Source organism: Eurosta solidaginis, chromosome 4 (genome assembly GCF_040869045.1).
Source record: "Eurosta solidaginis isolate ZX-2024a chromosome 4, ASM4086904v1, whole genome shotgun sequence".
In the NCBI taxonomy this organism is placed as follows: domain Eukaryota; kingdom Metazoa; phylum Arthropoda; class Insecta; order Diptera; family Tephritidae; genus Eurosta; species Eurosta solidaginis.
The window spans coordinates 111,504,467-111,529,311 of NC_090322.1; the positions used below are offsets into that span (position 1 = coordinate 111,504,467).

At 40.3% G+C, this 24,845-nt stretch overlaps 2 protein-coding genes across 11 annotated transcripts in view; one reads left to right on the top strand and one right to left on the bottom strand.

Annotated features, from left to right (window-relative positions):
* Window positions 1-24,845, top strand: part of Nadsyn (NAD synthetase) — a 1,223,365-nt gene that overhangs the window by 28,874 nt on the left and 1,169,646 nt on the right. The window lies entirely within an intron of this gene.
* Nna1 (Nna1 carboxypeptidase) overlaps window positions 17,331-24,845 on the bottom strand; it is a 725,779-nt gene continuing 718,264 nt past the window's right edge. For 2 of the 4 annotated variants that reach the window (XR_010952783.1, XR_010952782.1), the window contains one exon: window positions 17,332-19,372. The gene's annotated coding sequence lies outside the window, so the exon portion shown is untranslated. Of the gene's footprint in view, window positions 19,373-23,459; window positions 23,683-24,845 lie in introns of all 4 variants that reach the window. The other 2 variants (XR_010952781.1, XR_010952780.1) reach the window with 2 other exon arrangements.

Sequence of the window (24,845 nt, forward strand, 5' to 3'; positions counted from 1 at the left end):
ATACGACTCTCCTATGTTCGCTTCCCAAGGCAGTCGGTTCTATGTACCGGAGCGACTCGGATTTTTTCCGGACCAATCACTGTCATTTCAGTGTGATCCCATTTAATTTGTTGCGTCCCTCCCACAAATTGTCATTCCCCCGGCAGCTCCTTGCAGCAGGACTGCTCCATATTCTCTTACTCCGGGAAGGCGTCGAATCCAATCCGGGTCCGTCTCTTGACCCCGGTCCTGAGAAATGGTTTTGGTGCATCTGCCGGAAAAGAATCTTTTTAGGACGGTCATACTCTGTTCAGTGTGTCTCGTGTAAGAGATGGTTGCATCTGACAGGTTGTTGTGGGCTTGATCCCAAAACCCGACGTCCACGTAACTTTTATAAATCTTTTGTGGCTCCTTGTTGCTCACGCCCAAGGGTCTACGCCTAAGACCGCGAGAGCGGAAATGGAGGCGGCCTCGCGTTTATCATACACCACTCTGTGCAATATTATATATTTGGTCCTGGCATCGACCGCAGGGACAATGTCTTACCTGTTGCCCCAGTGGATACCGCCCTAATATCAGAGCCTTACTCACTGGCAACAATCGCATTATCTTAGGCGATTTCAATGCTCATCACGATCTACGGCGGGCGGACAGTAGGGGTGAGATGTTGGCGGATCAAATAGAAGAAACGACGTTCTGCACAATAAACGGAGACACCCCCTCACGTATGGTAGGAAGCTGTCACAGTTCGCCAGATATCTCAATCGTGAGCGCAGAACTCGTAAACTGCGTCAACTGGCAGCCGATGTTAACATTGGCATCCGACCACCTGTCTATACTTATTTCGCCCGAGCGTGCCGCCGACTTCATCGTCACCGAAAAACGCACTTTCATAAACTTCAAAAAAGGGAAAGTGGGAAGAATATAAATCTTTTACAGACAACCGCTTTGCTGCCCTCCCTATCCCGACTGATGCCCGCCAAGGGGAGCGTGCCTTCCGTAAGGTCATTGAATCCGCCTCGGCACGTTTCATTCCCGCCGGGAGAATTCGCGAAATCCGGCCCGGTGACCTTATAAGACAGCTTAATCCAGGCGACCCCCAAATAAGGGATATAAACCAACGTATCAGATTGCTTGTGGACGAACACAAGCGGGCGAAATGGGAGGAGCACCTAAGAGGTTTTAACCTCTCTACCGGTGTGGGTAAACTTTGGTCCACCTTAAAGTCCCTATTGAATCCGACTAAGCACAAAGACAAAGTTTCCATCGCCTTTGGCGACAAAGTGCTGTCGGATGCGAAAAAATGCGCCAGCGCTTTCTGCCGACAATATATAATGCATCCTACGGTCGACAAAGATAGACGGAAAGCCAATAGACACGCACATAAACACAAACACAGCGCGTCACCAATCACCATCACCGCTAAATAGGTTGAGGACGCCATTGGTCGCGCTAAACCATCCAAAGCAGTTTGCCCAGACGGCATAGCCATGCCGATGCTTAAAAGCCTAGGGAAAGAGGGTTTCAAATATTTAGCGCATGTCTTCAACCTGTCTCTTTCCACCTTTGTCATACCCGAGAAATGGAAAATGGCCAAGGTGGTCCCGCTACTAAAGCCTGGGAAACCAGCTAACATAGGAGAGTCGTATCGTCCGATATCTCTCCTATCGCCAGTAGCAAAGACGCTTGAAGCTATTTTGCTCCCTTATTTCAAATTTGCAGCTAGCCTCTAATCAGCATGGCTTCAGAAAACTCCATAGCACTACCACCGCGCTAAATGCCATTAGCACCCAGATAAATTGCGGTTTAAATCAATACCCCCACCATAGAACAGTACTCGTAGCGCTAGACCTATCAAAAGCTTTTGATACGGTCAACCATGGCTCGTTACTGCAAGGCCTGGAAGGGTCTTCCCTTCCCCCATGTCTTAAAAGGTGGACCGCAAATTATCTAGGTGGTCGGCAGGCATCGGTGCAATTTAGAAACGAAACATCAAAACCAAGGAGAATTAAACAAGGGGTGCCACAGGGTGGTGTGCTATCCCCACTTTTGTTTAATTTCTACATATCTAAGCTATTTTCACCACCGGAAGGAGTCACAATCGTTTCCTACGCCGATGACTGCACAATAATGGCCACAGGCCCAGGCCCAAAGATCGATGAGCTATGCAATAAAATAAACGGCTACCTCCCTGATCTCTCCAGTTTTTTCGCCTCGCGAAACCTGGCATTATCACCGACTAAATCTTCCGCGACCTTATTTACAACATGGACGTCCCAAATGTCGACCATTTTGAACATCCACGTCGATGGCACTACGCTACCGACTGTCCTACACCCCAAAATCTTGGGTGTGACGTTTGATCAGGATCCACATTTTGGTGAGCACGCAGCCGCAATTGTTCCGAGAATTCAGAGCCGTAACAAAATCCTCAAATCCCTCGCTGGCAGTACCTGGGGAAAAGATAAAGAAACGCTCATGACTACATACAAAGCAATTAGCCAGCCGATTACGTGCTACGCGTCACCCATATGGTCGCCAAGCCTAAAAATTACCCACTGGAAGAAGCTACAGGCCTGCCAAAATACTGCTCTCAGAATTGCCACGGGCTGTCTTCTTATGTCCCAGAGAAATGAGATGCTGACCAAACAGTTCCTGTTGAATACCCAGAAACCTGAGCATCCCAACAGACATCTGATTGATGAACCAGCACTGCCTAGGGGCTTAAGGAGTCATCTCCGTAAGCATTTTGAGGAAATACGGCACCTGAGAACCCAGTATGAAGGGAAAAAACACAAGCAGGTCCTTGGTGAACTCCATAAACAGGCGTCGGACCTTTATGCCGGGAATTGCCCGGTGAATCCAGTACTTAAAGAAAAGTATCCAAAACTCGCGGAAGAGGAACGCATACTCCCCAGGGAAACGCGTGTCACTCTTGCTCAACTTCGTTCTGGATTCTTTAACTGTAATGTGGAACCAACGCCTCTAACACCCCTTTCCTTATGGTCCACCCCTGTTGAAACGGCAAGTTTCCTTGGACTCCCGTTAGAGGATATTGATGACAATTTGTGATCGGTCGCTGCTGTTAGATGGGGCGAAGCATTGCTACAACAACAACAACAACAACTCCCCTATGTTAGCTGGTTTCCCAGAACTTAGGAGCGGGACCACCTTGGCCATTTTCCATTTTTCGGGGATGACAAAGGTGGAAAAGGACAGGTTGAAGACATTCATTCATTCAATGATTCATCATCATCATCATTTATTGCAAAAATAGTATTAGTACAATAAGATCTAGGATCTTTTATAGTACAACAAAAAGATAAATCGCAATGTAAAAAAGAACAAAAGTCATAACAGAGGGTTATGTAGGTTAAATAATCACATCAAACATAGAGAATTATCGTAATTTACTAGTATCTAAAATAAACAAATAATTAAATTCAATAACAAAACATTGTATACACTCATACATATTGATGGCGAAAACTCAAGAAGTATAATGGTTTCAACTAAAATGAGCATAAAGAACATTTTTAAAGTTGCTTTTATTTAGACTACTACGTACGGATACTGGAATAGAGTTCCATAGGCGAATGGCATTGACAAAGAATAGCCGTCCAGATGTTAGATAGTTATAAGTTGGTACTATTAGGTCGTTGATTCGAGCAGACCTGGGGAATATTAGCTTATCATATAGGTAACTAGGCTCCTTATACATGATAAGTTGACAAAGGAAAATGCTGTTCCTAGCTTTCAGATATTCGAAGATTGCGCAGCCTAGTAGACGCGCTCTCCAGCTGGATATATGATCAAATCTGGCTAAGCCGAATACATAACGTGTAACATGATTAAATGCTACATCAATTTTATGAGCAGACTGGGAGCTCAGTTTACTGTACACTAGCTCAGAGTAGCAAATGATCGACATAATCAATTGAATTGCAAGTTTTCTTCTAACATTGACCGGAGTATAAATAGCAGACATTCGTAAGTTTCTTAAGCTATAGTATACTTTCTTAACCACCGAATTTACATGATCATCACAGGACAACATCGTGTTAATAACAAAACCAAGATTAGTCACTTTTGAAACGAGTTTGAGACATTTACTGGCAACGCGCAAGGGCGGAATACTTGAGAAACTTATTCGTTTTTTAGATATAGGCAACACGTATGATTTCTCACTGTTCATGCATAAGTCATTTTTCCTAGCCCATTCAAATATGGATGTTAAGTCATTATTCAGTCTTGACCATAAATCGTTTGTCCCCTCATGATTTCCCGACAAATATAGTTGGACATCATCAGCATATGCATGCATATGAGCATGCTGGCATGCATTAAATATGTCATTAATAAAAATACTAAAAAGTAGTGGACCCAAGATAGAGCCTTGGGGTACTCCTGCCAATAGTGGTTTTAGACCTGAAGTTTCGGAGCCGACTTTGACAAGCTGGGATCTACCCGTCAGATAACTTCGCATGAGCCGCACTGCGGAGTCATCAAAACCAAAATAATTTTTTAATTTTGAGCACAGCAGGTCATGGTTCACAGAGTCGAAGGCTTTTGAGAAGTCAAGCAGGCATAATAAAGTCAACTGGTTTTTGTCAAAGGGTGCCCTGACGTCTAAAATTTTTATGATAGCCGTGGAGCAACTGTGCTTTGATCGGAAGCCTGACTGGAATGGTGATAGCAGACTATGTTTGCAAACATGGTCTTGAATTTGTTCCGACAACAATATCTCAAAGACTTTCGGGAGTGCTGGCAAAATGCTGATAGGCCGAAAGTCACTAGGACAATCTGCAAACTTAGTTTTTGCAATAGGTATAACCGTGGCAATCTTCCACATATCAGGGAAGCAGGAGGTAGTAATACTGTGGTTGATAATATGCGTCAATATAGGAAGAATGTACGCGGCAATTATTTTAACAAATTTGAGCGGTATATTGTCCTGACCGATTGCGTTGGACCTTATTTTATTTATGCATTTCGCCACATCAAGTTCCGAAACAGCTGTAAACTGAAATACTTGACAAACAGGAACCACATATAAGGGAGGGGTTGAGAAACTGGTATTAAGACAAGACGGGTTAGCTTGGCTCACAAAAGCTGCATTAAGATCTTCAGGATTAAGGGAACAGTCAGAACTCTCACTCACATGTACACGAAGTTTTTTCAGATTACGCCACAAAACATGATTAGGCAACGATATATTCAACATTTTACTGTAGTATCTGCATTTTTCTCTCCTAATATAGGCTGTGGTCTCATTTCGTGTAAGTTTGTATGCACGCCAATTTGCGTCGCTTCGGTTTTTCTTCCAAAGGGAGTAAAGCTTATTGCGCTTGATAATCATAGCACGGATCTATTAAACCAAGGGCAAGAGGAAGATTTGTTGCTATATACCCGAGATGGAACGTGAGTTGTATAGAGGTATAAAATAATTTCATTTAAAAATCTCAGCTTTTCATGCACCGAACTCAAGCTCCAACAAGTAGACCAATTTATGCTGGAGATGTCTCCAAGAAGGTTATTTACGTCCAGTCATCGATAATCTGGTGAAATGGATGGTCTAGCTACTGCACTGTGGTTATCGAGCACTACATCAAATGAACAGAAAATTAGATCATGGTCTGAGATAAAGGATAATTGATCAAACTTTAAGACTTTAGACGTATCGGACACAATGAAATAGTCAAGAAGGCTGGGGCAGCAGTTCTGTCCATACCTTGTTGGTACGCACACATTAACCACTTCAAGACCAACACTTGAAACATAGTCTAACAAACGGCAGGTATACGGGTCACTACATAAGAGATTTAACATTAAAATCTCCGCAGATAATTATATCAGTGTAATCAACTGCGACCGAGGACAACATTGTAAAATATTCCTTCACGTTGCACAATTTATTAGGGTTATAGACGCACGAAAAAAGGGCTTTGGATATTGAACTAGACACTTCAACTACCAAGTTCTCAGTGACGCCAACAGCTATACTTGATATGATTCTCGACTTGAGATGTTTTTTACAATACATAGCAACACCACCACCTTTCTTTACCTTTCTATCCATCCTATAGAGTACGTATCCCTTTATGCCAAAATGGTCATCAAGTATTTCAGGTTTAAACCAAGTCTCGGAAACACAAATGATATCAACACTAGATTGTTCAAATATCGCTCTGACTACATCCATCTTTTCACCATTTAAACTACGAGCATTAAAGGGCACCACGTTGAAACCTTTATGGTGCCTGCATAGGACATTAAGCAAAGCTAGGCTATTATTCGCAATGCCATTCGCATTTCAACTATCTCCAAACACTGAGTACAATCGAATTAAAAGCAACTTTAAAGTAAGTTATAGACAAAGCCGAAGTAAAAGAAAAAAAATAAATTAATGTTTGCGCCATCTTTACATAACAAAAAACAATGAATAAGCATATGAACTTAAGGTTGGCGAAATCGATCCAGATCAGCCTCACTGGTAACTTTTGTTGGCTGTGCGGATGTATCAAGTCCATGCCTAACGTAGACGCAGCCACGGAGCGTGAATGCCGCCTGCAGCTTTCCCGCCTTAATTGGATAGCCGCTTGTAGCAAAAGCCTATTTTCCTTGGTAAGGCTCTCGTATAGGTGGAAGTTTCCCTGGATACCAAGGGGTTCCAGAGAAACAGCGCTTTTCATACGCCTACGGTGCTCCCCAAACGCACGGAGAGTACGATTGCGATCCAGCGGCGAATGGAACTTGATCACAATTGCACCGTTGTTGCCTGCACGTGAGGGTCTCGTGCGGAAAATGCCCCTTATTTGCGGTGACTGAAAATCAATGGACATGCACACCACGTTAAAAATACTTTTTAGGTTTTCGCCCTCCTTATACGGGACACCAAAAGCGACAGCATCAGCAGCGACATCAGCAGTCAGTTTTTGCTGAAGTCCTTTTGCCAACTCTTTTTTGAGATTTTCTATTTCGGACTCAGACTTTTCTAATCTCTCCGTCAACAAAGAAATCTGCGTGGATGAGGCAGACAGAGTGTTGGTAAGTAACGAGATCTCCTCTTGTATACGTTTATTTATTTGTTTCTCCACTTCATCTAATCTTTGAGAGACGCCCTCTACCAAAAGCCGCAACTGGGCAGTCTGTTGATGCACATTCGACTCGAATTCCTTCAGGGCGTTGTACACTGCTGAGAGGGTGATAGCTGCAGCCCCATCAACTTTCTGTGTTTTCGCGGCGGGGGAGCCCTTGCTCAAACGACGTTTTACTGCGGGAGGAGTAATGTTTGGCATATTACCCAAGCGAAGACACCAGATCCAATATCGAAAACAACTTTGACGCACCTGGTCAGCTTAATATATGTTAGCTGGGTGGCAACCCTGAACACTGTACGAATAAAAAGTATTTGCGCACCTGCTTACGTCGCTATTCACTTAAGCGAATTTATTTGGCGCTAATACAGAGTTATGTATGTATATAACGAAGTTAAAAAACTTACAAATTCTGTCGGAAAAATATCAAAACACGCTTTTTATAACATGTATTACAGTACAAGGCACTATATTTAATTCTTATGGAATTTACCCTTGTATTTAATTTAAATTTTATTTATTTACACAATTTGTTGATTGTTTTTCGGCAGACGTATTGTTTGCGGACTTAACACGAGCAGGGTTGCCAATCCTATGTGCTAAATATTTGAAACCCTCTTTCCCTAGGCTTTTAATCATCGGCATGGCTATGCCATCTGGGCCCACTGCTTTGGATGGTTTAGCGTGACCAATGGCATCCTCAACCTCTTTGGCGGTGATGGTAATTGGTGACGTGATGAACTTTTGTTTACGTGCGTGTCTGTTGGCCCTCCGTCTATTTTTGTCGACCGTAGAATGCATTATGTATTGTCGGCAGAAAGCGCTCGCGCATTTTTTCGCATCCGACAGCACTTTGTCGCCAAAGGCGATGGAAACTTTGTCATTGTGCCTAGACGGATTCGATAGGGACTTTACAGTGGACCCAAGTTTACCTACACCGGCAGAGAGGTTACAACCGCTTAGGTGCTCCTCCCATTTCGCCCGCTTGTGTTCATCCACAAGCAATCTGATGTGTTGGTTTATATCCCTTATTTGGGGGTCACCGGGATCGAGCTGTCTTATAAGGTCACGTTCTCTCGCCAAACTTGCGGCCTCTGCCGGGAAGTGGGGTCGAATTTCGGGAATTCTACCGGCGGGAATGAAACGAGCCGAGACGGATTCAATGACCTTGCGGAAAGCACGCTCCCCTTGGCGGGCATCAGTTGGGATAGAGAGGGCAGCAAAGCGGTTGTCTGTAAAGGATTTGTATTCGTCCCACTTTCCTTTTTTAAAGTTAATGAATGTGCGTTTTTCTGCGACCATGAAGTCGGCGGGACGCTCGAGCGAAATAAGTATAAGCAGGTGGTCGGATGCCAATGTTACCATCAGCTGCCAGTTGACGCAGTTTACGAGTTCTGCGCTCACGATTGAAACAGCCGGCGAACTGTGACAGCTTCCTACCATACGTGTGAGGGCGTCTCCGTTTATAGTGCAGAACGTCGTTTCTTCTATTTGATCCGCTAACATCTCACCCCTACGGTCCACCCGCAAGCTTGAATGCCAGAGAACGTGATGGGCATTGAAATCGCCTAAGATAATGCGATTGTTTCCAGTGAGTACGCCGCTGGTATCTGGGCGGTATCCACTGGGGCAACAGGTGACAGGAGGGATGTAGATGTTGATGATTTCTAGATTTGCATCGTCCGACCGGACAGATAATCCTTGACGTTCTAAGACGCTGTCCCTGCGGTCGATGTCGGGATCAAATATTGCTCAGTGTGGTGTAGGATAAACGCGAGGCCGCCTCCATTTCCGCTCTCGCGATCTTTTCTGTGGACATTATACCCAGAACTGGTCTTCAATGCAGATGTTGCTGTGAGTTTAGTCTCTTCAATCGCAGCAATGCGGATGTTGTGCCGCTTCATGAAGTCGACTATCTCCGTGATCTTCCCAGTTAATCCATTACAGTTTAACTGCAGAATTCTGAAGTGCATAGCGGGAGACGTCGTCACTCTGGGCGTAAGTGACGGGTGACTACGCCTGGGTTGTGGAAGGCCAGAACGCGATTGCTGTTGAGGCCCTGTGACTAGAAATCCTTGGGTAAGCATTGGGGTACCCGGTGTATTTGGGTATGCGGCCTGGCAACATGGCGCAATGAAACCCAACGGGGGTTTGCCGTCGCGGAGACCAGAACATCTAGGAAAGTGGCACCGTCCATGGCAGGAGCTGCATTGGGCGGATGTCGCAAACGTAAATATTCTGTGCCGGCAAACGGTGGAAAGGGAGGTAGGGATTAAGAGTCTGTTTCCCTGACCTACACAATTGCTGCCGGAAAAGAGGGGGGAAGAAGACGGTGGCAGGGGCTGATGCTCGGCAATGCTCCCGACTCTACTACGGAGATTTTAGGTATGAGTGGGAGCAGCGGTGTGAGTTGGTGGCGCCGTGGGGCGCGAGAAACAGCGGGTATTTGTTGTGGCTTGCAGAGCAGCGGGGCTGTTGGAAGGTAGCGGGGGGGGCGCTAAGGCGCAGACTACGGGACGTCCTAGGACGTGAACAGCAAGGAGCCACAAAAGATTTATAGAAGTTACGTGGACGTCTGGTTTGGGGGTCTAGCCCAGAACAACCTGTCCGATGCAACCATCCCTTACACGAGACACACTGACAAGAGTATGACCGTCCTAAAAAGATTCTTTTCCGGCAGATGCAGCAAAACGTGTTTTTTTTGTGCGCTTATCTTTTTTAGGTTCTATTAAGGTGGCAGACACACTATAGCAAACAACAATATTATATATTAAATAATTTATACCTCATTTATTGGCAATTTAATACCGCAAAAAAAAATTTAAAGCTGCGTCCGGTCCCGAGAAACGGGAGTGTCCGCTAGCTTAAGACTCAAGCTAGCAGACACTTCGTGAAAACACGACCTACGACTTCCGAACCACTTGGATAATTGATATTACATTTATTGGCAATTTAATACCGCAAAAAAAAATTTAAAGCTGCGTCCGCTTCCGAGAAATGGGAGTGCCTGCTAGCTTAAGACTCAAGCCAGCAGACACTTCGTGAAAACACGACCTACAGCTTCCGAACGACTTGGATAATTGATATTACATTTATTGGCAATTTAATACCGCAAAAAAAATTTAAAGCTGCGTCCGGTTCCGAGAAACGGGAGTGTCTGCTAGCTTAAGACTCAAGCCAGCAGACACTTCGTGAAAACACGACCTACGACTTCCGAACGACTTGGATAATTGATATTACATTTATTGGCAATTTAATACCGCAAAAAAAAATTTAAAGCTGCGTCCGGTTCCGAGAAACGGGAGTGTCTGCTAGCTTAAGACTCAAGCCAGCAGACACTTCGTGAAAACACGACCTACGACTTCCGAGCGACTTGGATAATTGATATTACATCTATTGGCAATTTAATACCGCAAAAACAAAATTTAAAGCTGCTTCCGGTTCCGAGAAACGGGAGTGTCTGCTAGCTTAAGACTCAAGCCAGCAGACACTTCGTGAAAACACGACCTACAGCTTCCGAACGACTTGGATAATTGATATTCACCCAGGCATGCTTAACCAACGAAACGATATCATTTCGTTACGATAATCAACGTTAATAAACGAAACAAAGTCGTTTCGTTTCGTTTATTAACGTTAAGACAAATTAACGTAAATTACTTTGTTTCGTTTATTAACGTTGATTATCGTAACGAAATGATATCGTTTCGTTGGTTAAGCATGCCTGTATTCTCCCCTATTAAGGTTGCCAACGTCAACCATCACTTCTTATCTTCGTCGACATCACGTCATATCAACATCAATGTCACGTCAATGCATAATTGGTATTTACTACGGCAATGTATTGATGTCGACGTGATATCGATAAAAAACGATCCCTATATTTTTGACAACTGTTTATTTACAATTTGTATTGAGTTAATTTTTTGTTTAGTGGACAATTTGTGGATCTAAATAACTGCTGAAATCTATTAGTGCACAATTAAGCATTCCGGGCAAAATACACACAAGGAATTTGTTTACGAACTTTAGTGAATATATTGTAGATGATTGGATTTCTCTCTAGTACACCATTAGCAACTCCCTACCTCCCAGAGCGTGGTGCACTATTGGAAAACTTAATCGAATTCGAGAGGGGTATCAAAATACCCGAATTGACCTCGGTATTAGTAATCTGAAGGCGGAAATAAAAAATCCTTGAAATTTCACAAAAACCTTTTAATGAACCACTTGAAAGCTTGCAACTGTTTTTGAAAAATTTTCCTAACGCAAGTAGAATTTTTATATTCCGAATTCGGATTATTAAAATCTAGGTCAATACGTGTCTTTTGGTACCTGTCCTGAATTTTTTGGGCGTGTTTTAGCAGTCGACCGCTACCCTAGAACATTACCACAATTCGACTAAACTGACTGTTGTTGGTTATTTTGACTATTTTCTAAAATTGAATAAAAAATTAATAAATAAGAAGCATACAAATCATAAAAAAGCTTATTTTTTGAATTTTTAATAGTTGAATTCTGTATTGCCGCGCTTGTCGTCGCCAAAAACTGTGTCGACAAACTTTGTGTCGCGTCACGTCAACACAACTTCAATATTGTTTTAGCCAATACCAAAATAGCGTCAACACCTATCAATAGTTATCGACGTTGACAACGCCGATACCAATTGATGAGCGTCGACACTAATTTTCTCACTATTGACAAGCGTAATAGGGATGATTACATTTATTGGCAATTTAATACCGAAAAAAAAATTTAAAGCTGCGTCCGGTTCCGAGAAACGGCAGTGTCTGCTAGCTTAAGACTCAAGCCAGCAGACACTTCGTGACAACACGACGTACAGCTCCCTAAAGCCCCCATTACTGATACTTAGCATAGACTTGACTTGACTTGGCGTAAACTTGGCAACTTAGCCACGATTATACTCCTCTTGGTGCATAAAATCTGGCATCATAGTCAGCGTTGAAATTTATTTTTAAATAAATGTCAATTTGTATGACAAAATGTCAAAATGAAATGGAATCAAACAAATGGCATCTCAAAATGTAAACGTCACTTAGAACTTACATAGAAAATCAAAATTCAACAGACTTCTAAGTCAAGTTAAGTTTTGAGTAATCAGTAACATGCAATGTTCATTTAACAGAACTGTAAGTGACAGTTCGCAAGCCAAGTCAAGTCTATGCTAAGTATCAGTAATGGAGCCTTAACGACTACAATAATTTATACCTTATTGATTGCCTAAATGTTTCGTTGTCCTGAAAAATATTTTCACTATACCAAAAGGAAAAATTAAATTTTATATTTTGCCGACCCTAATAAACATAAATTATAACTTTCGAAAATCATTGAGTTGCATGTTGCTGATTACTCAAAACTTAGCAACACTTAACTTGACTTAGAAGTCTGTTGAATTTTGATTTTCTATGTAAGTTCTAAGTGACGTTTACATTTTGAGATGCCATTTGTTTGTTTCCATTTCATTTTGACATACAGATTGACATTTATTGATTATGATTCCAGAGTGTATGCGCTAAGTGGAGTATAATCGGTGCTAAATTGCCAAGTTTACGCCAAGTCAAGTGAAGTCTATGCTAAGTATCAGTAATGGGCCCTTAAGTCTGAAGCCAGCAGACGCTTCGCGAAAACACGTATGAACATACATACATATGTCCACATGTACAATGTACATGTCAGCGCGCATACAATGATTTAAGTAATGTGTAAATTTAGTTGCATCAATATGTTGATTGTTTTTGTGTTGATGATGTTTGCAACTATAACGGTTTATGAAATACATGTCGGTCTTCTTTCTTTCGAAAATCAGAGGAAAGTTTGTGCATATTTCGTGTTTGTATTTTCCCGCTTGCGCGCAGGATTTCTGATAACGGGTACATATGTATGTACATATGTGCTTTAGGGTATTCCGAGAAAAACAACTTTTCAATTTCTATCCTCTCAAATGTTTCTATTTTATTAAAAACAAAAAACCCTTACCAAAGATGGGTCCTATAACTCCACTCTACAGGGTACGATATTTTTATTTTATTTTCCCATTTCGTTAACATGGCAACAACTATTTTTTGTCCAAACTTGAATTTACTCAACTTTTTACGAAAATCTTTTATGTGCCGTTTTGCCTAGTTTTGAGGTCTTGTACAGGTTACAAAAAGTTTTTATGATTTTTTTCTAATCATATCATTTGAAAACACTCTTAAGGTATTGAGACCTTAATTACGAATTTATGTTGTTATTATATTGTTTTAGTTACGGCTATGTGAATTTATGCTTTATCATTTCAATACACTTTTTAAGTGTGAAATAACTGTTTACACAATTTCGTCAAAGAACACAACTTCAAATGGCCACGACTTTTGGACAAAAATCGTAATTAAGGTCTCAATATATTAAAGAGTGTTTATAAATGATATGATTAGAGAAAAAAATTATATAAATTGTTTGTAGCTTGTACAAGACCTTAAAACTAGGCGGGAAATCCGTTTTTCGAGTACCACTTAGGGTGGAATAATAGGACCAAACTTTGGTGAACGTTTTATTTTTACATCAAATTGAAACATTTCAGAGGATAGAATTTGGACAAAATTTTTTTCGAACCACCCTAATATGCTTAACATCTACTCTGATAGCCAATCGGCTATCAAGGCCTTGAGCTCAACTACAGTGCGATCGAGGGTGGTCTGGGAGTGCCTGACCTCGCTTGCGATTGCATCGAATTATTTTACAATTAAGATTATCTGGGTCCCGGGCCATAGTGATATCCCGGGTAACTGTCAAGCGGATCTCTTAGCCCGCATCGGTACAACTGAACCGGATGAAGATGGCTGTAGGGACTTCGGGATCCCGCTGGCCACCTGTGGATTGCTCCTCCATAGCTGGGCCTCGAATCAGCTCAGCAAACATTGGGCGGATACCACGTCTTGCAGGGTAGCAAGATCTTTCTGGCCGAAAGTGGATGGCAGGAGGTCTGCTGAAATAATTGGGTTCACTAAGGCTCACCTATCAATGGTCATTGGGGTTTTGACAGGGCACTGTCCCATGGGTATCCATGCGGTACGTCTCAATATACTGGAAACTCCATCCTGCTGCAGCTGTATGGAGGATGATGAGGTGGAATCACCAAATCACTTTATGCTTGATTGTCCAGCTTTTGCCAGAATTAGGCGAAAGTACTTCGGTCGCGACTCACTTGGATCTCCCGAGGATATATCCAAAGTTGAGGTCGGTATCATTCGGAGCTTTATCGTTGCTACCCAACGATTCTCTAAGTAGCTGGATCTAGGTCACCGTTATTTTTGGTGTATGTGGTATCACAACGGACCTTCGTGTTGTCCAAGTGAGCTATCCTTATCAGGGCAGCTACCACCTAACCTATCCTATCCTATCCTAATATGCACTTTTTCATATGTACCCGTTAGCGCAGAAATCCTGCGCGCATGCCATTTGAAACATATCGAAATACAAACTTTTCTCTGATTTTCGAAAAATAGTAGAGCGAGATGTATTTTAGAAACCGTTATAGTAGCAAACATATCAGTTTGTGCTAACACATACACAATCAACATATTCATGCAACTAAATTTACTCATTACTCAAATCATTTGTAGTAAGTATGCTCGCTACCTTGAATTTATGTTCCAGCGTTGCCACTCGCGCAATTTTTTTTGTTCCAAAAGTGTATCATTCCTGAAAAAATGTATCAATTCGTTTTAATAGATTGATACATAGTTTTTGAGTCATTTCCTCTGAATTTTATATAATGTGTGAAACAAAATTCTGAAATTAATAATATTTAAAACAAAACATCACCGCACTATTTTGGCTAAACGGATCACACAACTGAATTTTATAAAATTTTACCAACGCTCAGTTTTAAATAAATGTCGCTGTTATAAAGGTTTTCATATTTAACATATCGAAACGCGTTTATTTAAACGGAATTATTTTTTATACGTTTTTTAACAAACACTACTTATTTTAAACAAAACTAATACCAACAAAATACTTATGTAGAAGAAATACGGTTTATCTATATATATAATATAGATATAAAGAAAAAAATTAATATCATTCTAAAATTTGATTTACTATAAAACTGCATATTAAAACATTTTTTAGAAATCGTACTGAAAATGTGTAGTTCCCATGACAGGGACAGAGCTTCAATTTTCCAAAATAAAATGTATACATTTTAGATTTTTTGTTTATTTGTATCCACTCATTAAAAATGTATTCAAATGTATACAATTGTATCCAAACGGCAACCCTGGCATGCACATTGTACATATCAGTTTTCATATGTACGCACTAGAGTAGATCTCCTGCTATCTCATGCTATTAGAAAATATTGTTTAGGACAACGAAAAATTTAGCCTGTCAAAATTGCTGGTTTTAATTTTAATGTTAAGAGGTGCATCATGCGAATCTAGTTTTCTCTTACAAATTACATGGGGAATTTTTATTCGATGTGTACCTACGCTTTAATGACATTTACTTAATGATCTGTTCTTAGTGCGTTTTCTTTTGTGGCAAAAGTGTTATAATTTTTGTACGCGGCGCAAGAGTTGTAAATATATTTTATTCTATTCTAAAAAGCAGGTAACGCCTTTACGGGGTATTTCGTTCTTTTGTGTAATTGTTGCCTGCTCGCAACGCAAAAGCGTTACACTTTTACCCTGCAAAAAATGGCGGTGTGGCAGTACAACCCCGCTAAACCAGCTGATCGTGGCAATTTATTTTCATAACTTCACAAATTCTGTGTGCGTTTTTGAAAATCAGCTAATACACGGGGTAGCCATTTATGTTCTTTGCACGAACTATAAATGTTGAAAATTTTCTGGGGTAGGAGTAACTCTATTAAGGCTTTACCATTTACTTAGGAAAACATTTATTTCAGAAAAGAAAACTCTATTATTCTCCTGGAATATATGGCAAAAGTGCGTAAGTTAGTCTTAAATTTTTTTTTTTTAAATCAACACGGCTTTTCAGCTGCTTGAAACTCACACTTTGTCTTACTCAAATTTAATTGGCTTCAACACTGCATAACCAAAATTCTTCTTAAGAGCCTAAGTAATGGTTCAAAGTTTAGGTAAAATATGCAGATCTTTGCATTTGGGGTTGAGATTCAACCCAGAATATCTTAAAAACGATTCGTCTTAGTGAAAAATCTCTTTAGACCTTTTTTGTAGATCGTCCAATTTTTTATACGAATGGGGATTGCTCATCATTTAAGACCCAGTCGTTAAAGCGCAGATACACTTCAAATAAAAAATCAAAACCTGCCCATATAATTTTGTATGGAGAAACTAAAATCGCGATGAAGCACTTCTTAAGATAAAAATTAAAAACTGCAATTTTTAAGGACCATCTTTTTCGTTGTTCTCAACAAAATTTTTACTATACCAAAAGAAAAAATTTTACTTTTTATATCTGGCCCATCCTAAAGAACAGAAATTATGAAATACAACTTGCTCTTCTTGCTCGATAAAAACGATTAGATAATGTTTAGGAGGTCCATCTAGCGGCAATTATTGAAGACTCGCAGCAGTGGTAAATAACTTGCTACAAAACGGGTTGTTCTGAATAGCGGAGGCACGCACCTCTTTTGGTCATAGTGTATAACCTATAGCTGAATCGGTTACAATTAATAGTGGACACACACCCTTTTTCGGTCATAGAAGTGGAGAATGACGCAGAGATAAAACGGAGAGACACATTTCAGTTGCAACTGAGTATAATGCATACCGCAATTTAGCAGTACTAATTTTAGGCGGAAAAATTTCATAATAGATAAAATTACGCCTTAAGCAGTCCATATAATGTTTGAGTGCATATGTATGTATAAAAACACAGCTATAATGTTAAAGTCATACCATTTAGAATTTCACTGCTATTTTCGTATTCACAAATGTACATACATACATGTTAGCGCGCATACTTAATACACTACTATTGCCAATTTGGCCCTTCCAACCCCATTTGGTCCGTTGGTTCCTTTTTTCAATTTTGGCCTTTTTTTAGAAAGTAGCCACGATTTTGGTACTTTTCTTTTCTTTTCAAAATACTGCTCACAAAATTTGCCACACACTCGTTAACTCACATATAATTTTCAATTTACTTCAATGGAATTCTTAACATAAAAATTGCTCAGTCAACAAAATGTAACAGAACAATGACATTTCACCAACGAGATAATTTAGGCGAGGCATTAAAAAGAGATGTGTTGGATCCTTGGGCAAACACATTGTCATTAACTTTGGTGAAAGACATAGGCTTATCCTAGAAATGTGGAAATGTTATACCTAAATAATTAACGTAGTATTTGTATACTTTTAATATTTATTTTCTATTTATTAATTTAAACTCAGCTGATGGTATCTATTTTTTGTAGGAAACCAAGGAAAAATCCTGTTTTTATATTTCACAACGAAACGACACTCTAGTAAACTGCCGAATTATTTGTATAACAATAAACTAAAAGAAAAATTTGGCCCTTTTTTGAGATTTGGTCCTTTTTTCGATGAATTTTGGTCCCAAATGAAAACATGATGTGGCAACCGTGCTTACTACAAATGACCCTACAAGACAGGTACCCGTTACCTAATCGATTACTTAATCGTTACCAATAACTTGGTCATCAATTATCGGTTTAATGACCCTACAAGAAACGCTGATAGTTTTACTAATACACTCACACTTGTAATTGACAATGCTGATCCTGCGATGACGTAAACATTGATACTCAAATTTATGTATGTTCCTTATTTCGCTCACGCATGTCCGCATGTTCCCAACGACAGCCTATAATCATGAAAAAGGACTGAAACTGGGAAGGCTTCGGACACCTGGTACAGAACAAAAGAACATACAGCAGATACCATAATGCATGTGAGACAGATACATAATTCTCAACGGAATTTTATGTATGCGAGAACAGATTATCCGATTTAATCATGTTGTCACTACTGACTGTCATATGACAATCAAATAATTATCACGCTTGTTTTGTTATTTTTTAAATTACGCCATTTTCAACCGACGAAACCCATATAAAAAATAAGTTTAAAAAATGAAAAAGAGAGCATTTCAACGCTCCATGCTAAAAGAAAAAAAATCGAAAATAATATTAAAAAATACCAAAAGCTGTCGGAATGTATGGGGCGCACTAAAAACATTGATACGCGAAAAATAATAGTGGTTAGTGGTGACTCATTTTTAAATGTGTTTCCGCATGAGGAAAGCGCTCTTCTGTTGTTTTGTTATTTTCTGAATTTAAATTGAACATTCTGAACTCGATTTCTTATAAAACTATTTATTTGAAACAAACAAGAAACACGTATGCTTTTATCACGTACAAAATTAAAAACGTAATGAAATAAAGTAAATAAAAAGCAAAAAGCATTGTTTCGTTTTTGGCGGAATATAACAATGGTCATTTATGATAGTATAACAGTCAAACCTGATATCTACAGTAAACTATCATTTATGACACTTTTTGATAGTTAGAGTGTCAGCACTGATCCAGGAAAAGGAATGAGAGTGAGCAGTACGGCTATATACTTAATCAGTAGGCCATGTTGGTGTATAAGAAGGAGACAAAAACTCACACGTCCACAGTTGTTTACATCACATTTGCGCAAGTCCCCTTAAGTTTGTGATAGAAAGTTTGTATGAGGCGCTGATCGTTAGGTTGACATTGCTGACAATCAGATGATAGTCATATGATAGTCAGTATTCTTGTAGGGGACTTTTACATTGCTGTCGTTAAAAAGGTAACGCATGCGCTCTCTCAAAATAGTGTACGTGTGACTCTTATGAATAAATTATGTATACAATGGTTTTTACAAATAATTTCCTTAATTTTCTGGTAAACCTTACATATGTGCATATTTATATGTACAAACTACATATGTAAAGACATAAACTCATTCGTAGTCGTGCCCTTTCTGAAACCATTTTGAGTTTCGAAGCTCACACTGATGGTGCTCAATTTTTCCTGCGCGGGTGGTGTTGTTAGTATCAGTTTGCATAGATATGAGTGTTGTAGATATAATATGGGATATATGCAGCCCCATTTCGTGCTATCAAAGTCGATTTGCAGGTGATGTTGAGCCTTTGAACTTGACCCTTTCCCATAATATGCGTGGCAGGGCCTTATATGTGATACTAAAAAGGCCGAGGGACAGTTGTCGCAGTTTTCTTGTAGTTTGAGCAAATGTACGTTCTTCTTACAGCCACAGCTGGAATATTGCTATGCCCACATCGTCAAATCGAATTACCTAGAATGAAAAAGAAACGAATATCAGTAAGGATAGATAATAAGTTTTTAATATAACCGGAAGTGCTTAATAAATACAAGATACTCAAGGGGATTTCAGATAACCAGAATCAGTACCTGTAAAGTAAATTCAAGTGAACCTCCACCATGCCAAGGCATCTTCCGGTAGCGGGGAAACCCGAAGATTATAACAAGGGATAATTGATAGATGTTGGGGTAATAGATAGTAAATTAGGCGTGCTACAAAAACAAAAACGAATAAATGCAGATGATGTTTAATCCATTATGCGAAGTTCTTTGAATGGATGTGCAAATTGAAACGGGCAAAGTACTGCTAAAACTGCTTTCCCCGAGTAACCCGGGAATGAATTGATATGACTACGTCTATTCTTCTTTAGCACCAGTGACGAGCACCAATTCCCTTTTGGACAGGAAAGTAAACGTTTGGTTGTCTGCAAGTTTATCATATGCCAGTACAGAACATACTCGTTTGCTGGATCTGAGCAGTACATCTAATTTTCCCAGATTTTCTGGGCTCAGCGAGGGTATCCTCCTGAATGGTGCATGTGTACCCTGCTGCCTTGCCGGCCGCTCACCCAACAACACCAGGCACGACGGAACTGGCCTTGCGACACCCAAAGTGCACTCACGCTTCTCATAGCTCCAGCGGGTTAGTGGGCTTAGAGTATACCCGTGGTAGCTATGCCTGTCGTAAGAGGCGACTAAAATAACAAATTGATTCAAGGGGTTTTGTAGCGCAATCCTTTCAATGGGTTGCCAGCGCAATATATAGCCTCTCCAACCCAATTGTCAAGGTCACCTACCCGTGGCGAATCCTGTTTCTTTAACAGCCGAGGCTCTGGCGACCTCATGTTCCTTATGGATCTACATTTGAAGGCGCTTAGTTAGCTGACATCGCTTACTTAACCGGTAGATTCTAAAGTAAAAACCAAAACACAAAATATAGGTTAGGTTGAAGTGGCCGGTTCATGAGGATCTCACATAGACTGAATGAGTCCGTAGTGTTACCAGAAGTTTGTTTTAACGACCAAGCTGAAAACCCTATCAAGAACCAGGACCTATGTTATAAAAAAACTCCGTCCTCTTGACAAATACTAGAAGCTTCCTAGAACTTAAGCCACTTGCTGCTTCTAGATCTGACAGCTTTATCACTCCTAATAGCTGGAGCCTTAGCCTGGCAAGCACAGGGCACGATATTTCTCAGGGGGCCCGCGATTTAGAGGTACTAAGACATTTTTTTTAATTCAGGAGAGTCTTTAGTTGTTCCATGTGGAAATTTTAAGCCGAATTTCAAAAGCAACGAATATTGATAATGATTTTTTACCTGGTCCCTCGAACAGTGAGGAGACAATAAAAACATCGAACAAAAATATATGTTTACATGAATCCGAAATCGTAAAGTTTTCGTGGTAACACTGATGAAGGTTCATCTTCAAAAAGCCTTCCAACAATACCACCAACTCTGTATCAAAGTCTAGATTATTTAAACGACTTCGATATCGGTACCGTGAATAATGAGTTTTTGCGATCTGAAGAAGTGAACGAAATAATTCGTCGAGGACATCAAAAGTGCCCTGTTATTTTTCCATGTGATTGTCATGACGAGGAATTTCCTACCTCGTTGTTAAACAGAATCTTGCCAAATAGAGAGAAAGTGGAGCGTCACTGGTTGGTGTGGAGTGCCAGTAGCAATGCTTTTTATTGCCTACCATGTCGTCTGTTAAGCACCAATACTTTAAATCGACCTAACATTTGTTGTCCTGCGAATATTCGAAATTCCAGGTATGGAAGAAGCTATACGCTAAACTGCCATCACACGAAAATACTGAAGATCACATTAAATGTTATATTCAATGGCGATCTTTACAAAACCTAATTCGAAAGGAGGCTACAATTGATACACTTATCAATGAACAGCTAATCAATGAAACTCAAAAGTGGAAAGAAATTTTATATAGAATTTTGGACACTATTTTTTTTTCAAAAAGCGAAAGGATGGACATTTTTTGGGCATTTAAGATCTCATAAGCCATTATGATCCTATACTTAGAGATCATTTGGAGAAAGTTAGGATTTCACAATAGCAGCACAAACGTTTACAAGTTCACTATCTTTCCCCAGACATTCAGAAAGAGTTTATAGAAATTTGTGCAAAGCATGTGAGGGAAACTATATTAGATCAAGGCAAGAAAGCTAAGTATTTTGTATGATTTTAATAATCGGGGATTGCCCATATTGCTTTTTTAAATGTATGAAAACATTTATTTGAAGCAATTTTTTTTAGCTTTAACACATAATTGCATACGAAGTGTGCAATGTGTAAAAGATTAAAATATGCAAAAAGAAGGCAATTGGGAAAAACTTTACAACAGGCATGACGTAGCTGAATGCGTTTATAACCATTTCAACTATCGTAGGAGTGCGAGTTCGATCCCACTCCCGGGAGAAAAGGCTTTGAAGAGATTTACAAGGTATAATCGAAACAGCTGTCGCCTTGTCCGTCCTGATGTCACGTTGTTTAAATTTTTCCCAAATTATTAACTAAGTATTTTGCTATTATCGTTGATGCTATGCTTGATGCTAGTCACGTTGACTACGTTCATTTTGCGCTCACTCCATTTCAATTCGAAAGCAACAAATTTACAATTCCAGAACAGATTTTGGCTTTCGTGAATTGTAACCAAAAAACTGCTCAGAAAATCGCTGATCTAATTTTCCATACATTATTGAAGATTGTCGTGCACAAGGGTACGATAACGGCACCAATATGAAAGGAGCTTACAACGGAGCACTACGTCACATTCTCGACAAAAACTCGAATGCTGATTACTCGCCTTGTGCAACCCGCAGCTATGATAGCGTTTTCTTTTCTGGATAAAGTGTTTCGCAAGCATTGTTGTTCTATTCTAAAAAACAGGCAACGCCTTTACGGGGTATTTCGTTCTTTTGTGAAAATTCTTGCCTGCTCGCAACGCAAAAGCGTTACACTTTTACCCTGTGATAAAATGGCGGTGTGGCAGTGCAACTTTGTGAAACTCTCAATTCGCTCTTAAGTTCCACATATACTCTGTTAATATGAGTGAATTTGGTGAGTTGAAATGTTCTTTGTATGCACTATAAATGTTGACCATTTTCTGGGGTAGGAGTAACTCTATTGTTGTTGTTGTTGTTGTAGCGATAAGGTTGCTCCCCGAAGGCTTTGAGGAGTATTATCGATGTGATGGTCCTTTGCCGGATACAGATCCGATACGCTCCGGTACCACAGCACCTTTAAGGTGCTAGCCCGACCATCTCGGGAACGATTTATGTGACCACATTAAACCTTCAGGCCATCCCCTCCCTCCCCATCCCAAGTTCCATGAGGAGCTTGGGGTCACCAGAGCCGCGTCTGTTAGTGAAACAGGATTCGCCGCGGATAGGTGAGGTTGACAATTAGGTTTGGGGAAGCTATATATTGCGCTGGCAATCTGCAGGGTTGCGCTACACAGCCCCTGGAATCTGATATTTTAGTCCCCTCTTACGCATACGACAGGCATACCTACCGCGGGTATATTCTGACCCCCTAACCCGATGGGGTAGAGTATTACCATTTACTTAGGCAACAATTTATTTCAGAAAAGAAAACGCTATCAATTTATGTGGTGTTGATGCTGCAGAATGTTGTACGGCTGCAATTATTTTCTTCGGCGTTCTGAAGATAATTTAAATGAGATGATTACGGATGATTCAGAGTCTGATTTCAAAAACAATACATTCTTGGTGATCGTTGATTCGGTAATCACTGGCATCACTGAACGATTTGCAGCTATGAGAAATTTGAACGAAAAGTTTTCCTTTTTGTGGCAATTTAAGACATGGATGAAACAGAGGTTCGGGCCGGCGCAGCAAAATTTGTCGAAAAATACAAGTCGGATATTTCTCAAAGCTTAGAATGTAAAATAGTTCACTTGAAACACATTTACGAAGCAAATTTTGATAAAGGTCTGTCACCATTGGAATTGCTAAATGCCGTCTATTTTCAAAATATGTATACAATTTTCCCCCAACTTTTGTATTGGTTTACGTACCTTTTGCACTTTACCTGTCACAGTATCTAGTGCAGAACGTTCCTTCAGCGTCCTTTCAAGAATGAAAGACTTTCATAGATCGTGTTCATCTAAAGAGCGAGTTTTAGGACTTGCCACGCTTTGTGTTGCATCCGTTTTGGCAAGACAGCTAAATTTTGATATTATTATAAAAAATTTTGCAGCGAAAAAAGCAAGTAAAGCCACTCTTTGATATCCGAACATTCTATATTGAATAATTAAAATTTATAATCATCATTAAATTTATCAGAAATGTATGAAAATGTTACCAAATAACTAGAAAGGTTATTTGAAATAATATGTGGCTGTTAAAAGAGAATTTTATTTCTACGTTACAATAAAATAAAACAAATAGTAAATATTCTGTGTTAATTTTATTGTCAGCTCTTAGCCAAAAATCATTTAGTTGATGTGGCAAAAATTTTGTTTGATGTAATCCATCAATAATGATTTATGAATGAAACGTCATTAATTCACGTTAATCAAATGTATTAGTGGATTTTTTATAGGGGCCCGTAAATTTTTTTAGTCCCGGGCCCGGATTTTCTCTCTACGGCCCTGGTTCGAAGACGCCAGAGGGGATTGAAGCCAGAGTCTCCGGACCCAGAGCCAAAATATCAGTACCTCTAAAAGCACATACGAGCAGCTTTCAAGCGGAAGTATTCGCCATATGTTGGTGCGCTAAGCTGAGCCTTCAGCGCTGATACTCCAATGAAACAATTGCCATACTCAATCAGACAGTCAGGCCCCACTAAAGGCAATTCTGGCGTTCGAAATAAAGTCAGCACAGGTCCTTGGGTGCACAACGTGATACTGTTGCACTGGGTCCCAGGCCACAGGGGAGTACAGGGTAATGAGCAGGCGGACTCTAGTGTTTAGTTTGTTGCGCCCCTCCCACAAATTATCATCCTCCCAGCAGATCCATGCAGCGGGTCTGCGCCATACTCTCCTCCTCCGGGAAGGTATCGAACCCAATCCGTGTCCTTCTCCTGACCCCGCTCATGAGAAATGGTTTTGCTGCGTTTGCCGGAAAATAATCTTTTTAGGACGGTCATACTCTTGTCAGTGTGTCACGTGCAAGGGATGGTTGCATCGGACAGGTTGCTCTGGGCTTGATCCCAAAACCCGACGTCCTCGTAACTTTTACAAATCTTTTGTGGCTTCTTGGTTAAACTCTTACCTATCCAGAATCAACCCCGACATACAAAACTATCGAATAACACATGCCGATTTTGTGATCGATCAGCAGACGGCGGACCATATCCTCCAAGAATACGAAGCAATCTCAAAACTTAGGGCTAAGTTTATGGGCTCACCATGGCCAGTGCATTCCCACATTTAATCCCTCAAGCCAAGAACTCTGCTAGG